Consider the following 17,688-nt stretch of genomic DNA (forward strand, 5'->3'; position numbering starts at 1 on the left):
GCCATTTTGACAGTTAATTCTGCCTATCCAGGAGCATGGGAATTTAATGCAATTCCTATTAAAATCCCAATTACATTTTTCATAGAACTCTAAAAAGCAATAATGAAATTCATTTGGAAAAATAAGAGACCCAGAATAGCCAAAGCAATACTTAGCAAGAATAGTGAAGCAGGAGGCATCACAATACCAGGCCTCAAACTATACTATAGAGTTATTGTAATAAAAATAGCATGATATTGGCACCAAAACAGACACATAGACCAATGGTACAGAATAGAAGACACAGAGAAAAATCCACATAAATACAGATATCTCATGCTAGACAAAGGTGCCAAAAACATTCACTGGAGAAAAGATAGCCTATTCAACAAATGGTGCTAGGAAAAGTGGAAAGTCACATGTAACAAAATGAAATTAAACCTTTATCTCTCACACTGCATGAAACTCAACTCAAAGTGGATCAAAGACTTAGGCACTAAAACAGAGACCTTGCAACTACTAGAAGTAAAAGTAGGCCCAAATCTTCACCATGTTGGTGTAGGATCTGACTTCCTTAGCAAGACACCTAAAGTGCAAGAAGTTAAATCAAGAATCAATAAATGGGAAGGATTCAAACTAAAAAGCTTTTCCTCATCAAAAGAAACAATAATGTGAAGAGAGAGTCTAGAGATTGGGACAAAATCTTTAGCATATGCAGCTCAGATCAAGCACTAATCTCTAGGATATATAAAGAACTCAAAAATCTTAACACCAAAAATACAAATAACCCAATAAATAAATGGGCTAAGGAATAGAAGAGACATTTCACAGAAGATATACAATCAACAAATATATGAAAAAATGTTTAACATCTCTAGCAATTAGAGAAATGCAAATCAAAACTACTCTAAAATTTCATCTCACTCCAATCAAAATGGCATTTATCAAGAATACAAGCAACAATAAATGTTGGTGAGGATTTGGGGGAAAATGTACATTCATACATTGCCGGTAGAAATGAAAAATGGTGCAACCATTGACACAACCACATTAATGTTTATAGCAGCTGAACTCCCAATAGATAAACTATAGAATCAACCTAGATGCCCTTCAACATGTGAATGGATGAAGAAAATGTGGCATATATATATATATATACATATATATATATATATATGATGAAATATTACTCAGCTTTAAAGAAGAATGAAATTATAGCATTTGCTGGTAAATAGATGGAGCTGGAGAACATCATGCCAAGCAAAATAAGTCAAACCTTGAAAACCAAATGCTGAATGTTTTCTCTGATATGGGGATGCTAATTCACAATAAGGGGCAGGGGCTAGGGAAGAGTAGAGTTACTTTATATTAAGTAGAGAAGAGCAAAGGGAGGGGAGGAGGTATGGAGGGAGAAAGGATAGTAGAGTGAAATAGACATAATTATCTCATGTACATATATGAGTGTATGACCAATGTGATCCTACCATATGTAGAATCAGAAAAATGAGAGATTACGTCCCATTTATTTATGATTTATTAAAATGTATAAATGCATCATGCTGTCATGTACAACTAATTAGAAGAAAATTTTAAAAATTAAAAAAAATAACTGGCTTCAAAAATGCTAGAAATGAGAAAAAGCCATACGAATATATGTTCATGTACCATTAAGGTCACAATTAAACAGAGAAAAAGAATTTTAAAAAAATCTTGATGAAAAGTTAAAGAATTCTTTCCATTGGAGTTCAAAATATTCTCAGCTTCTTTTCTCAGCAGTTTTAGGTGGGGTCATCTGAAGCACGATGCTCCACCCTCCAGATTGCTGGAGTGAGAGAGGTAATCCCATAGGTGGAATTCCTGGAGGCAGATTTAGGCTTGGGTGGGCTCTACATTCTTTGTTGAATGCCAATTGATCTGTACATTTTAAATCAATACACCTTCAGTGCCATATACTTGGCTGGCCCATGATGGAAGACTGTACCCCAGGGATCTCCCCTGGGTTCCCCTCATGTGATGGAGGACCCAGCTCTTAGTCTCCTACTCACCTTCAGACTCCATGTTTCCTGGTCTTGGGTTCAGTATCCAAACAATTTCTCCTGCCCCCACCCTTCCTAATTCTCTCTGAAGTGTCTCTCCCAGCCTGTCCTGCAAGCAGTAGGATTGTAGGGGAATGGGTAGAGCCGAGTGAGTTTCCACGACCAGTTGTCCACTGTGTAAACTTCTCTCCACATTTGATTTTCTCGTGGTCACTTAAGCACTCTTCTATGTCATACAGTGTGTGTTTACTGGGCCTGTATTTTGGGCCAAACTGAGGTTCGCCAGGAATTGGACCCCTCAGTTGCTGACCCTCTCGCAGTGGTTGCAAAATTGTTCCTTCCTTCATCCTCTGCATGCCACCTGAAGAGATGGTGGCTTCTTTCCCCTGCACACAGATATTGTGTAGCACAGCTTTCAGGTTTGCTGGGCAATCTCTAGATGCTCAGTGCCCAGACACCCCTCAGTCCTCCCAAAAATATGGGTTCCTTTAATTCCCTTATCCCTCCACAATGTTCATGAATGCACCACACTTGCTGGTGCTTCCAGCCCAGCTGCAGCATGGCTGTGCCTCTGGAATTTCTTCCTTATTTTATTATATCCAACTTCCTGGGCCTCTGATCTACTTTAAATGTCCAGTTTTAAATTCCAGTAAAGTCCCCCACTTGGTTTTGTTCACCCACCTTGCTGAGAATCTGCCTGTCTGCTTTCTTGGTTTCACTACACAGAGCAGCCAGGAAAGCAACCTCCATATTGAAAACCACTATATACCATTTTCTTCTTCAATTCATTCATTGATGGATACCTAGACTGTTCCATAGTTTGGCTATTGTGAATTGGGCTGCTATAAAAATGGGTATGCATGTACCACTGTAATATGCTGACTTTTATTCTTTATTATAAATAGCATGTAATGGTATAGCTGTGTCATATGGTGGTTCCATACCTAGTCTTTTGAGGAACATTCATGCCGATTTCCATAGTGCTTGTACTAATTTACAATCCCACCAACAGTGTAAGTGTTCCTTTTCTTCCAAATCCTCTCTAGCATTTATTATTGTTTGTATTATTGATGGCTGCCATTCTGATTGGTATGAGATGAAACATCAGTGTAATTTTGATTTGCATTTCCCTAATTGCTAATGATGTTAAACCTTTGTTCCAGTATTTGGTTGCCATTTGCATTTCTTCATTTTAGAAGTGTGTGTTTAATTCATTTGCCCATTTATTGAGTTATATCTTTAAGTTTTCTGAGTTTTTATGTATTCTAGACATTAATTCTCTGTCAGTAAAGTAACTAGCAAAGATTTTCTCCCATTCTATAGGTTCTTTCTTCACATTCTTAATTGTTTCCTTGGTGTGTTATATCATTTAATAACTCTTGGCATTATTTCCTGAGTTTTAGGGGTTCTATGGAGAAAGTCATTGCCTGGGCCTATATGTTGGAGTGTTGACCTATATTTTCTTTTAGGAGGTGTATAGTTTCTGGTCTAATTCCTAGGTCTTTGATTCATTTTGAGTTGATTTTTGTGCAGGGTGAAAGATAAGGGTCTAGTCTTAGTCTTCTACCTATGAATAATCAGTTTTCCCTGCACCATTGTTAAAGAAGCTGTCTTTTCTCCCATGTATGTTTTTAGCATCTTCGTTAAGCATCAAATGACTGTAGATGTGTGGGTTTGTCTCTGTGTCTTGTATTCTTTACCATTGGTCTATGTGTCTGTTTTCAGGCCAGTACCATACAGTTTTTGTTACTAGAGTTCTGTAGCATAATTTGAATTCAGGCATTGTAATGCCTCCCACAATGCGTTTTTGCTTAGAATTGCTTTGACTCTTCTGAGTCTTTTATTCCCCCAAATAAAATTTAGGACTATTTTTTTCTACTTCTGTGAAGAATATGATTGGTATTTTCATGGGGATTGCATTGAATCTATACATTGCTTTTGGTAATATGGCCATTTAAAAAATAATTTTGCCTATCCATGAGCACTGGAGGTCATTTCTTCAGTTCTCTAAAGTTTTCATTGTAGAGGTCTTTCAAGTCCTTGGCTAGATTTATTCCTAGATATGTTTTGAGGCTATTGTAAATGGGATTGATTTCTTAGTTTCTTTCATAGCAGATTCATTGTTGATATATAGGAAAGCTATTCATTTTTGCATGTTAATTTTGTAACCTGCTCTATTTTGCTGAATTTGTTTAATAGATCTAGCAGATTTTCAGGGTTTTTTTTGGATCATTTTTTTTTTTTTTGGTGGGGTGGGTACCAGGGATTGAACTCAGGGGCACTGCACCACTGAGCCACGTCTCCAGCCCCATTTTGCATTTTATTTAGAGACAGGGTCTCACTGAGATGCCTAATGCTTAGCTTTTGCTGAGACTAGCTTTGAACTCCGGATCCTCCTGCCTCAGCCTCCCGTGCCACTGGAATCACACACATGTGCCACTATACTCAGCTGGATCTTCTTCCTCTTTTCTCTTGAGGGGGTACCATGGATTGAATTCAAGAGAACTCAACCACTAAGCCATGCCCCAGCCCTATTTTCTCTTTTATTATTGATTCTATCTTATTGCTAGTTAACAGTCTGTGAAGATTTTCTATGTCTTATTAATTCAATTTTGACAAGTTGTGTTTGACTAGAAATGAATTCATTTCTTCTAGGTTTTCCAATTTACTGCAGTATATGTTTTCACAAATGCTTCCTAATGATTGACTGGATTTCTGATATCTGTGGTGACTCTCCCTTTTCATCTCTAATGTTATTAATATGGGTCTTTTCTCTTTTTTCTTTTGGTTACTTTGGCTAAGGGCTTATTATTCTTATTTGTCTTTTCAAAGAACCAACTCTTCATTAATCCTTTGTATTTTTAATCCTTTGTATTCATTTCATTAATCCTTTGTATTTTTTTTACATTTTCAGTTTCATTGGTTTCACTTCTGATCTTAATTATTTCCTTCCTTCTTCTAGTTTTAGAATTGTTTCTTCTTTTACAAGTTCCTCAAGATACATTATTAAGTTGTTTACTTGGGATCTTTTTGATTTTCTTGTGTATACCTTCAGCTATAAACTTTCCTCTTATAACTGCCTTCAGAAGTTCTGATATATTGGTATATTGATTCACTATTCTCATTTGAGACTAAGAATTTTTAAATTTTTAAATTTCTACCCTGATTTTTTCTATCACCTATTCACCTTTCAAAAGTGTATTGTTCAATCTCCATGTGCTTATATATTTTCTATAGTAATTATGTGTGTTGATTCTTAATTTCATTCCATTATGATCTGATAAGATGAGGAATTGTTTCTTTTTTTTGATATTTGCTAATAATTGCCTTATGGCCTAAAATACTATCCATTTTGGAGAAGGCTCCATGAGCTGCTGAGAAGAAAGTGTGTTCAGTTCTTGATGGATCAAATATTCTGTATATGTCTGTTAAGTACATTTGATTTATATTTTTCACATCCAAAGAATCTGTACTGAGTTTATGTCTGGATGACCTATGTAATGATAAAATATGTGCATTGAAATCATCCAGTATTATTGTACTGGGGTCTATCTGAGACTTTAATTCAAGTAGTGTCTCTTTTATGTAATTAGTTGCACCACATTTGGGGCATAAATATTTATTATTTTTATAAATTCTTGTTGAATTGTTCCTTTTACTAGGATGAAGTGAACTTTGTTGTCTTTTATGATGAATTTTGGTTTGAAATCTGCTTTGTCAGATCTGATTGTAGCTGCTCCTGCTTGTTTTGGGGTAGCATTTGCATAATATATTGATTTTCATCCTTTTACTTTCAGCCTGTGCTTATCTTTACCTGCAAGTTGAGTGACTTGCAAACAAAATATAGTTAGGTCTAGTTTTTAATGCATTCTTCCAGGCTATGTGTTTTAATTTGAGAGTTGAAAACAGTTTTGTTCAATGTTATTATAGAAGGATATTAATTAATTCCTGCCACTTTAAATTATTTAAATGCTTACTTTGGTCCTGTTTTTAGTTTTCTTAGCTATTCTTAAAATGACATTTGTTTATTTCTGAGTTCTGATGTTTGTTTTTTTATTTCTTCTGTGTGTGGAGTATTTCTTTAAATAAGTTCTGTAGTGCCAGCATGGTGCTCATTAATTCTTTTAGTTTCTGATAATCTTTGAAGGTTTTTAGTTCTTCTTTTATTTTGAAGGATAGCTTTGATGGATATAGCAATCTCGGTTGACAGTTTTCTTTCAGGATTTAGAACACGAGCCCTCCTGACTTTTAGAGTTTGTGCTAAGAAATCAGAAGTAATTCTGATTGCCTTGCTTCTAAATGTGACCTGACATTTTTCTCTTGAGGTTTTAAAAATTCTACTCTTCTTCTGTATGTTAGGCATTTTAATTATAATGGGTTTAGAGAGGTTATTTTTTGGTCTTATCTTTTTGGGGTTCTGAATGCATCTTGTATCTGGAAGTCCATTTCATTCTCAAGGTTTGTAAACATTTTTTGTTATTTCCCTGAAGACCTTATACATTCTTTTAGGCTACATCTCACAACTCTCCTCAATTTCAATGATTCTTAAATTTGGTCTCTTAATGTTGTCCCAGAGTTCTTGTGTTTCTGATCATGGTTACTTATTTTCTTTTCTTTAATACTGTCTTAATGTTCAAGACTGGCAACTTTGTCTTCTGGCTCTGAGAGTCTGTCTTTAACATGGTCTACTCTATTAGAGAGATTCTCAATTGAGCATTTTTGAATCATTGTGTCTTTCATTTCTAAGGTTACTTTTTGGTTCTTTTTCAATATATCTATTTCCTTATTGAATTTTTCATTCATATCCTGTACTGACTTCCTTAATTTAGTCATTTTTCTTGGTTCTCTTGGAATTCATTGATCATTTGTATAATCATTCTTTTGAATTCTTTACCTGGTATTTCATCTACTTCAGTATGTTTGGGGTCAGTTTGGGTCAGGTGAATTACTAATTTTAGGAGATATCACGTTACCTGTTTTTTTCTTTTCTCCTAGTATTCCCATGTTGGTTTTTATGCATCTGTTGGGATGGATCTCTCTTCTACTCTTAGGTGTGGGCCTTTTTAGGGCACATCCTTCTCTTGTCAAAGTGTCCTGGAGTGTTCTGGATTGGGATCCCCTTGTGGGTGAGTTGTCCACAGACTTTGTGTTAATTCTCTCTGTTTTTGCTGTAGCAATGAATGTCTATTAGTGGGGCATGAAGGCCCACCTCTAGTCATTCCCACATGGGACCTGGTTATTGATTTTTTTTTCACTTCTATTCTTTGTATTAAAGTATAGCTGACATGTGATTGCTAATTTGTGTGTGGAGCAAGGTGCACTGTCCTTTGGCTGAGTTTACTTTAGTAGCATGTCTCTGCCCTCTGAACTTGCAGTGCCTCTGTAAATCCCCAGAACTGTACAGGATAGGGGGAAACAAACAACAGTAACGACCAATGCAAATAATACACCGTATTAAAATAAATACTCAGTTCTTACGCTGACATCTACAACATTGATTATCACAAAAAAACAAAAACAAAAACAAATGAAACCCCAGGAATGGTGGAGTCAGCAATATTCCACAGTAAAAACAATAAATAACCATGAATTAAATTTGACTTTAAAGATAGCAACTTTGAACTATGTCAACAACTTAAATGGTGGAACAGGAATTATATAGACCAATTCTTTCTAAAAGATGATTAAAATACAATTCATTAAGAGAAAGGAAAACGTTATATATGATATGAAGGTGAAAGAGAGCTTATGATGTTCAAAAAGTAAACAAAATGCAGAGGAGGTGTGGCAGGTGGTAGTTACAAGGAGGGAGGAGAAAAATTGAAAAAAAAAACAAAGGTAGAACACGGGATTTTAGCTGTTAGCAGGAGAAGAAAGGAGAGAGAGAGAAACAAGAGAAACAAACAAGAGTAAACAAACCAAAACCCTAATTCCCAAGAGATAAGGCAATGAAAATAACTATATTTTAAATATGGTAAAAATGAGAAAAAAAGAAACAAATATGTATATGTGCATGAACCAATCAGCACAGCAAGTTCCCTCTCTCCTTCCCTCTCTCTCTTTCTTTCTCTCTGTCTCTCTCTGTCTCTGTCTCTCTGTCTCTCTCTCTCTCTCTCTCTCTCTCTCTCTCTCTCTCTCTCTCTCACACACACACACACACACACACACACAAAGAAGGAAAAAAGATTATTGATGACAAAGGAAGTAATCCTCTCCACTGGGTTGATGAAAATGGTTGACTAGAATGGATGTTCATGTTCACTTCCTATGCCTAACTATACTCCTTTCCATGTCTTCTTGGACTATGTACTGAGAGAAAGAGAGAGGGATGGGGGGATGGGGTTTGTTAACCCCTTCCTCTTTTTGTGTTGCTCATTGAGCTTCCTTTGGAGTAGTCTAAGACTGAAGCTGGATGAAATAGCTCTCAGCTTCTCTTCTAACCAGTATAGGGTAGGACAGAGTAGGAATTACTGTCAATTGGAATTTTGCCTGCATAGACTAGATCAATGAACTCCCAGGGTGGGGCAGCTGCAGAGTCCTATAAGGGGAGTTGCGACTGAGGTTTAGGTCTAATCAAGCCCTAGGGACTTTACTGGATGGTATCTGCTCTGGAGAGATTAGATCAACACTCCCCTAGGGCCCTACAGATGTTGATCTCTGCTGGGAATCTGGATCTCAGGAGCCTCCCAGGAATTTTACTTGTGGGGCAGGGGAGTCAATCCTTCACCCTTCTGCCCACAAGCAGTTTTCCCAAGCTTTTGCCCTGAGTGTATTCACACCCACCTGTTCAGATTCATAACCCTATTCAGCTGATCATGTGAGCCACTAGACTCAAAGGAAAAGCCACATTGGGCTCCTCTTCATTTTTGTGACTTAATTCCCCATGGGTACAATCTTCTCTGTGCCTGTTTCACTCACATTTTTCTAAGTACGCCCTAGGTCACATGATAGGTGCTTGCTAGGAGAGGATGGCAAAGTTTGCTGTGATCCCTTGGACTCCTGCAACAGTAAGCTGCAGCATGGCTACCTCAAAATGGCTCCAGCCCCAGCTCTTCACTTGCCAGTTGAAAAACACCAGTTTGCAGTGCTGCCTCTGGTCAGCTAAGTTCAGGATGCTTTTCCAATTTCAGGTTTTTCTATATTGGATCTGTTCATTGTGTTTTTCTATGTTATCCCTCCCCTCTGTGGTGAACCAGTACTGTTACTGCTGCTGCAACTGGCTTGGCTCCAGTGTACTGTTTTCTTTGTTCAATCCATCCATATTTCTAAGAATCTAAGATGCTGTGACAGTCCAATATTGAATTTTAGTGAAATCCTTCTTTCATATACATCACTGTGATACAGTACTCCCACTGCTTGAATCCTGAGCTTCAGAGTAACTACGAATGCAGTCTTCCTCTAATCTTCCATCTTGAATCTGAAATTTACCTTTTTACCTCTTTTCATGGAGGTCTTCTTCATCATATACTAATGCAGCCACATTAAAATTCTTATATTTTTTATTCGTATATCTCTTCCCAATCAACTGCTTTCAACCTGTCTCACCTTTGTATTTAAAGTGCATACACTGTAGACAGTATAGTTGTCTTGATCTTTTTATCAATTTAATAATGTATGCCTTTTAATTGGGGTATTCAGCTAGTTTGTATTTAATGTGATCATTGACATGTCTTGTTATATGTCTAATATTCTGTCAATTGATTTCTGTTTGGTTTATTTTATGTTTTTTCTTCTTGACTTCTTTTGAATTATTTAAATTCATTTTAGATTCCATGGTAAATTAAAAATCTATTTTTTAAAATATTTTATTTTAGTTGTCAATGGATCTTTTTTAAATTTTTTAATTAATTTATTTATGTGCAGTGATGGGGATTGAACCCAGGGCTTCAAACATGCCAGGCAAGTGCTCTACCACAGAGCCACAACTCCAGCCCCTAAAAATCTATTTTTTGTAATACTTCTTTACATAATCTTTTTAGTGGCTGTTCTAGGGATTGTAACATACATTCTTCACTTTTCATTGTCTTCTTAAGAGGTACTATTTTAGCACTTCCCATAAAATACAGAAACTTTTCAGCTTTTTAACTCAATTTAATCCCTTTCCATCTATATATTATAACTGTCAGATAATTCATATATGCATACATTTTGAAGCCCACATGATAATGTTATACTTGTTGCTCTAAACAGATAAATTTATTTTAAGAAAAAAAATTTTGCAATACTGTGGATTGAAACTCAGTTACATTCTACATCGAGCTGCATCCCCAGTCTTTATTTTGAAACCTTTCCTTCTTTCCCTCCCCTTCCCTCTGTTCCCTTTCCTCTACTGTTCTTTCTTCTATTTATTTATGTTTTTTTTTAAATTAGTACCTTGTGGATATACATAACAGTGAGATTCACTGTGTTATATTCATATATGTACATAGGAATGTTTGGTCAGATTCATTTCACTGTTCTTCCACTTTCCTGTTCCTCTTCCCTTGCCCTCAAACTCCTTCCTCTACTCCACTGATCTCGCTCCTGTTTTCATGACTTTATAATTTTTTTTTATTTTGAGGCAGGGTCTTGCTGAGTTGCTCAGGCTGAGCTCAAATTTGAAATTCTCCTGCCTCAGCCTCCAGAGGAGCTGTGATTATAAGTGTGCACCACTGTACCTTCTTAAGAAAATTAAGAGAAAATATTTTTATATTTACTATATCTAATACTATTCATTTTCTCCTGAAAGTTCTGGTTTGTATCTTGTATCAAATCTCTTCAGCCCAATTACCTCTTTTTCAATCATTTCTTGGTGTATAGAACTGTTGGAGATAAAGTTCATTCGTTTCCCTCTATGTAAAATTATTTTTATTTCACTTTCATTCTTAATGATTAATTTCTCTTAATATAAAATTCTCAGTTGACTGTTTTTTTTTTCTCTTAAAGATATTATTCCAGGAGTGAGAGAACAATTTCTCTCTTAGAAGAGAATGGAATAACATCATTAAGAGAAAGAGTTTCTTCTAACTCTTACATTTCTAGAGTGTTTGAATCATAACTTCCCTGTATAATGTATCCATTTCTCTTTATATTTGCTTTTCGTCAGTTTGATGATGGTATATCTACATTTAAAGAAATTTTTCTTAGGGTTCACTGAGATTGTTGAATCTGTAAATTTATGTCTTTAACCAAGTTTGAAATATCTTCAGACATTGTTTCTTTAAAAAGTTTTTTCTCCACTTTGCTTTCTCTCTCCTTTCCTTCTGGAATTCCAATTACACAAGGATTATGGATTAGACCTTTGATATTGCCCAAGTGGTCCCTGAGGCTCCTCCCCTTTTAATCAGATTGGATAGTATCTCTGGATCTATTTTGAAATGCAGATTCCTTCTTTTGTCATCTACATTTGTCTGTTAAGCTTAGTTAAAATTTCTCTTTCAGATATTGTATTTTTCTATTTTAGACTTTCATGATTCATTTTTATTATTTTTAATTCCTCACTGGTATTCCCAATTCTAACATTCATCTTGTGCATATTTCCTTTCTTGCAGATAATGATAATAAAAGTTTAAAAATTATTGACTGCAAACTCTACCATGAGTCATTTCAGAGATGGCCTTCATTAAATGTTTTTTCTCTTGAGAATGAGAGAAGAAATAATTTCTTCTGCTGCTCCACATAGTTTTTCCTATTATCACATAGTTTTGATTTGTAACCTGGACATTGTAAATATTTTGGTGTTGAAACTCTGGGTAATGTTATATTCCTTTGAAGAGCATCAACAACTTTGTTTTAGTAGGCAACTAAATTGGTTGATCTGCTATTAAATCAATTCTTCTATGCTTAGCCGAACTGCTTTGAATTCTCTCTGCATGTTTGAAATTCATAGATTAACCAGAGACTTGGGAAGAATTCACACATAGAATTTGTGCCTCTTCTTTGCTGCTTTCCTTTCTGAAAATCCTTCCTCCCTTCCCAGTGTTTGTGGTTGGCCCCAGCCCTATCCTTTTGATACTCATCCAGAAAAATTGCCAGCTTTCTATCAGAGTATTAGGTAATTCCATGGCACAGACTAGTGCCTAGGAAATTTACCCTTTGCCTTTCTCTTTGACCAGCTATTAATTTCCCTCCAGAATCTTCCTGCTTTCAGTTGCTTTCCAGATCCTTAAGGGAGTTTTTTTTCCTAATATATATATATATATATATATATATATATATTTTTTTTTTTTTTTTTTTTTTAATCTTCAAGAAGTTTGAGCCAGTAGGAGTTACTGGACATAACCAGAAGTAGAACCTATTCAATTATCCTAAAATAAAACCAATTACAGAAAAAATATGTGGCTATATGTTTTGTTCTTCTTGTTAAAAATTGAAACATATGGATGAGTAAATGTTTCTCTTGGTCCATACCATTTCATTCCCTTAGCCTAAAGTAACCATTGTTAGTTTGGCACACATTGTTCCAGATCTTTCTCTATGAAATAAAATAAATGTGATGTACACTAATTTATGAAGTATGGGCTCTTTACCTGAATAAATGAGATATATGGTATAATCTGGTTTAACAGCATAAGGTCTAGTGTCAAACTACCTGAATTCAAATCCTTATTTTAATATTTATTATACCTATGTGACTGTAGAGAATTTCCTGAAACCTTCTGTACCTCTGTTTTCTCATCTTCAAAATGGTAATAATTATATTACCAACCTCAGAGGTAGAGTTATAATGATGTTAATAATTAATTAATAAATACAATGCACTTGGAATAGTGTCTGGCACATATCAATCCCTCAATAAATACTAGAAATTATTGTTATTCTTCAACTCACTTCTCCTTAATAATTTTCTGAATATTATATATGTATGCATACATACTATATATATACATATATATATTCATTTTTATCCTACTTTATAGTATTGCATTATATGGAAGCATCAAACTTGTTTTGCCCATTATGCTACTGACTGCTATTTAGGTGGTTTCACTCGATTTCCTTTTTATGAATAAGATCCCAATGAACATGCTAGTGTATGTTTCTTTATGTACATAGAGGAGCATTCTTCTAGGAATAAATGTCTAGAAGTAGAACTTTAGGCCAAAATATATGTACATTTCAGTTTTGTATATAATGTGGAATAAAAAAATAGAGTGACTTTTTAAATCAACACTGCTATCCCAAAGAACAAGGAAACTCAGAGAGATGTAGAAGTAATATAGAAGAGGTTAATAAAATTCCATATCATAGTGAAATAAACTAAATACAGAATCAGTGTTACAGGAGCAGAGTTAGTTGTGGAGAAAGTAATGAGGAACAAGTATGAGACTGAGACCAGATTATGTTGAACTTTGCAGGCAATTGAAAGGAGTTTGATTAACTGTTTCTTCAAGAAACCCCACTTTTCACATGAGGTGTTATTTCAAGACCACTCTCTGAGTACTAAAAATGTGTATTATTCCTAGATTTAGTTATTGCATTTTTTGTTTAAGTACAATGTGTGTATATGTAAATCACTCCAATTCATACTGGGGATGATATGTGATTATATTTTATTTTTATTATGATGATTATTAATACATGTTAATTGTACAAATTAATGGGTTTCTTTGTGACACTGAAATCCTTGATTCCAGCATTCCTGATCTCTCTTACATTTCTATTTTTAAATTTTATATAGCACTAACATACTTATACATACATATGTATAGATATTTGTATCTATCTTGTCCATCCATCTTATCTATAAGATAGATAATTGTCCAAATAATTCTGTATTAATATGCCATCCCAATTCTCAGTGGTTAAGTCAAGTAGCATTTATTCACACTCTTATATCTCTGCTTTGACTGGTACTTGGCTTCAACCAGTGATTTGAGTCTAATTTTCCTTGTTTCTCATCTTGTTTGGATTAGCAAGCAACCAGGGACATTCCCTTATCAAGTTTATGGTAGAAGCACCAGAAAGCAAGTCCAACTACACAAGCACAATATAAGTTTTGTTCCCATCACCTCCACCAATATTCCACTGGGCAAAGCAAATCTTATGGCCAAGACCAATATTAATGGAATAATACACAATAATAATAGACTCTGTTATTATGGAAAATATGAAATTCTATGGAGGTACAAGTCAGAGTATAGGTAGAGGGTGAATATTCAGAGACATTAACTATACCACACTTGTTACTTTCTGTTTACCCCAATGAACATATAATTTCACAAAGTCATATTTTATTCACTGATATAATTTCAAGAATCTATTCCAGCACCAGATACCTAAAAGGCACTCAGTAATTATTTCTTGAATTATTATGTGAATGAAGTGTTCTTGTCAGAAGAAATTGTTCCCTAGTCCCTGCTTTGATAGCATATAGTTTAGACCTCTCTGTTGTCTGTTGACACATTTGGCCTTGTATGTTGTTACCTCAGGAGACACTATAAGACTGCATCCACTAGTGCATCCATATTCCCAATAGCAAGGGGGAAAGGGTGGAAATCTCAAGTCCCAGATCCCTCCGCTGAGTTACCAGAAAGCTCTATAGTTCAGGATGGCATGGCCTGCTGCTCTAGCGAACATACAGCATTCTGCTCACAATGGCAAGTGAAAAACAAAGGCCATGACAGGCAGCCTGCTGGGCACTTCTGACTCAAAAAGAACAACTCTAGTCATGATGTGGAATCAAAGGAATGAGAAATGCAGAGTTGTTCTTTCTACCCTCCAGCAAAAATTATCTGTGCCATTTCTCATCTCTGCCAAATCCTGTATTAAGCAAGCTGTCACACTGGCAAGGTTCTGGAACAATTTTCTCTAAGATGTTAATGATTGATAATGGCATATTGTTTTATCTCCTTTGCAACTAAACAGGACAGTGTCTTAACTAAGGATCTAGTGTGTAGGAGAGAAGATAGATGGGGAAAATGGCTTTTCTAATGCTCCCTTGTGACCTAGCAGGTGATTTGGCCAATAATAATTTTACACACACACACACACACACACACACACACACACACACACACCAACCACTGAGATTTTTATTTTATTGGTCTAGGCATTCAAATTTTAAAGAGAAAAGCTCCCCTAAGGGATTCTAACATGTAGCAATCCTTCAGAATCATTCCTCATGGTTCAATATAAACACCAAAAGCTTGTAGACACCTGATGGATGGGAGCACTGTTTCTTTATACTGAGTCTTCCCTAATCATGTAATAATATATTTTTATCTCTCTCATATTTAAACCCAAAACTTCCACTTCCCCTTTGAATTATTTTTATTTTTCCCTCTATAAAAAAACTTCTAGAAAAGATTGTATATACTCTCTGCAGCCCATTTCTTTCCTTCTACTTTCTTTTGAACTCACTTTAATGAAGAGTTGGTTTCTACCGTTCCTTTAAAACTACTCTTATCAAGATCACTAGCAGCATCCACATTGTAAAATCCAAGGATTGTTTCTCAGTTGTCATCTTAATAGGCCCATCAGCACACTTTTTCAATTGTGTCTTTTTGGTTATACAGAACATTAGGATTCATTTTGACATAATTAAAAAAAACATGGAATATAATTTGCTCTGATTCAGTCCTCAATACTTCCCCTTTCCCTCCCCTTCTTCTTCTCCCTGTTCCCTTCCTTCTACTCTGCTTATCTTTCTATTTACTTTTTAGTTAGTGTCTAGAGGATATACATGACGATGAGATTCACTATAGTATATTTATATATGTACATAGGAAAGTTAGGTCAGATTCATTACTCTGTTCTTCCCTTATCACGTCACTTCTCTCCCTCACTCCCCTTCATCTAGTTCATCAGTCTTTCTTCTATTTTGATGGAATCTCTACTACATTTTCCTTTTTCTCTCTCTTTTTCTCCCTGTGCCCCCTTTCTGCATACCAGAGAAAATATTTGAACTTTGGCATTCTGAGTTTGTCTTATTAGCATGATCTTCTCCATTTCCATTCATTTACCAACAAATGTCATAATGTCATTTTTCTTTATGGCTTAGTAATATTCCATTGGGTATCTGTGCCACATATTTTTACCCATTCATCTTTTGAAGGGTACCTTAGTTGGTTCCATAACTTGAATGTTGCATCAGCACATATTTTCAAAGTAGATCACCCTGTCCTACTTTCTTCACTAGGCTTCCAGGATGCTTTTCTCACTTCTTTGTTCTCTTTCCTTCATGGCTGCTTCTCAGTCTTCTTCATTGATTTTTGCCTCATCTCCCTAGTTTTTAAATGTTGGAGTACTCAGGGCTCAGTTCTAGTACATCTTCTTTATCAGCACTTGTTCATTAGGAGATCTCATCCTGGGTTGCAATTTTATCTTATCGATACATTGATGACTCTAACTACCTATTGACCTCCACACTTGGATGCCAGTCAAGTATTTTATATCTCGTATATCCAAAACTCAGTACCTGATCTTCAAACCAGCTCCTTTGTTCTCTTTCTCATTTCATTAAATACAAATTATTTATTCCTTTTTCTAAAATCCAAAAACGTGAGGACATCCCTTTTATCTGATCTATCAGAAAATTCTGTCAACTCTATCTTAAAAGTTTTTTGAGAATCTGATCATTTCTCACCACATTCTCTCTGCCTCCCTGACCTAAATCACCATCGTATCTTGTCTGAATTGTTATAGTGGGCTTCTAACTGAAGCTGTGATCTCTGCCCTGGTGTACCTGAAGCCTATTATTAGTGTTAGAATATGAAAGTCTGCATATCCAAAACCGCATGACTTTGGGAAACCAACTTAACTTTCTTGAGCTTGTTTCCTGATAAGACAGGTGAGTTTCAAGTGAGACAAATCAGTGAAATAATCAACTTGTCTGCAAAATGGGTAAATGTATGTATGGCAAGCACAAAGAAACAATAGTCAAGGTGGTTCAAAGCCATTAGGACCATGAACCCTCACTTAGATCACCAAGTTGAATGAACTTTTAACCCAACTAGAATTAGGTATGCCAACTTATTCATCAAAAGCCAAATTCTTTGAATTTATATGCGAAATGCTTAGCCATGCAGGAAATTCTGTTGTGACCTGGATTTAGGTCTTAGCTTCATCATTACATGACCTGGAGTGAGTTATTACTTAACCTCTTTGAAACTGAACTTTCTTCTTTGTAAAATGAGAATAAAAATAGCACCCTGTCCCATCATGTTACTGTGAGAAATGAATGAGACAAAGCATACTTAGTTCAATGCTTAGCACATATTAACATTATAACTATTGTTATTTCAATAACAGTTGTTCTGGTACACCACTTATCTGAGTCTTAAGGAACTCTGGTAAATATTAGCTGTTACACGAATACTTACTTCACATGTGAAGGACTTCAAATTTGAGCCAGTTTGATCCACTCATTAACACATACTTGGAGCTCATCAGTAGATTTTTTTCTTTTACACCTAGGGACTATAATGCAGACACCAAATGAACCTTTCAGGAGCAACTGGTGAGGGTGATAAGGCCAGAATTTTTATTTATACCTCTGAAGCAACTGAAAAATGCATTCAGTCGTTAACATTTCAGGAAGAGATATAACCATGAAAATACAAAGAAGGATCAATTTTTTAAAATTTAGAATATTTTCAATTGAACAGAAATCTACCATATCAAACATATGATGGGAAGGGAAGGGAAAAGGTGGAGTCTATTTTCATTAGGATTCTTAGCCCAATCTCCTCAC

The sequence above is a fragment of the Sciurus vulgaris genome (genome assembly GCF_902686455.1).
Source record: "Sciurus vulgaris genome assembly, chromosome: X".
NCBI lineage: Eukaryota > Metazoa > Chordata > Mammalia > Rodentia > Sciuridae > Sciurus > Sciurus vulgaris.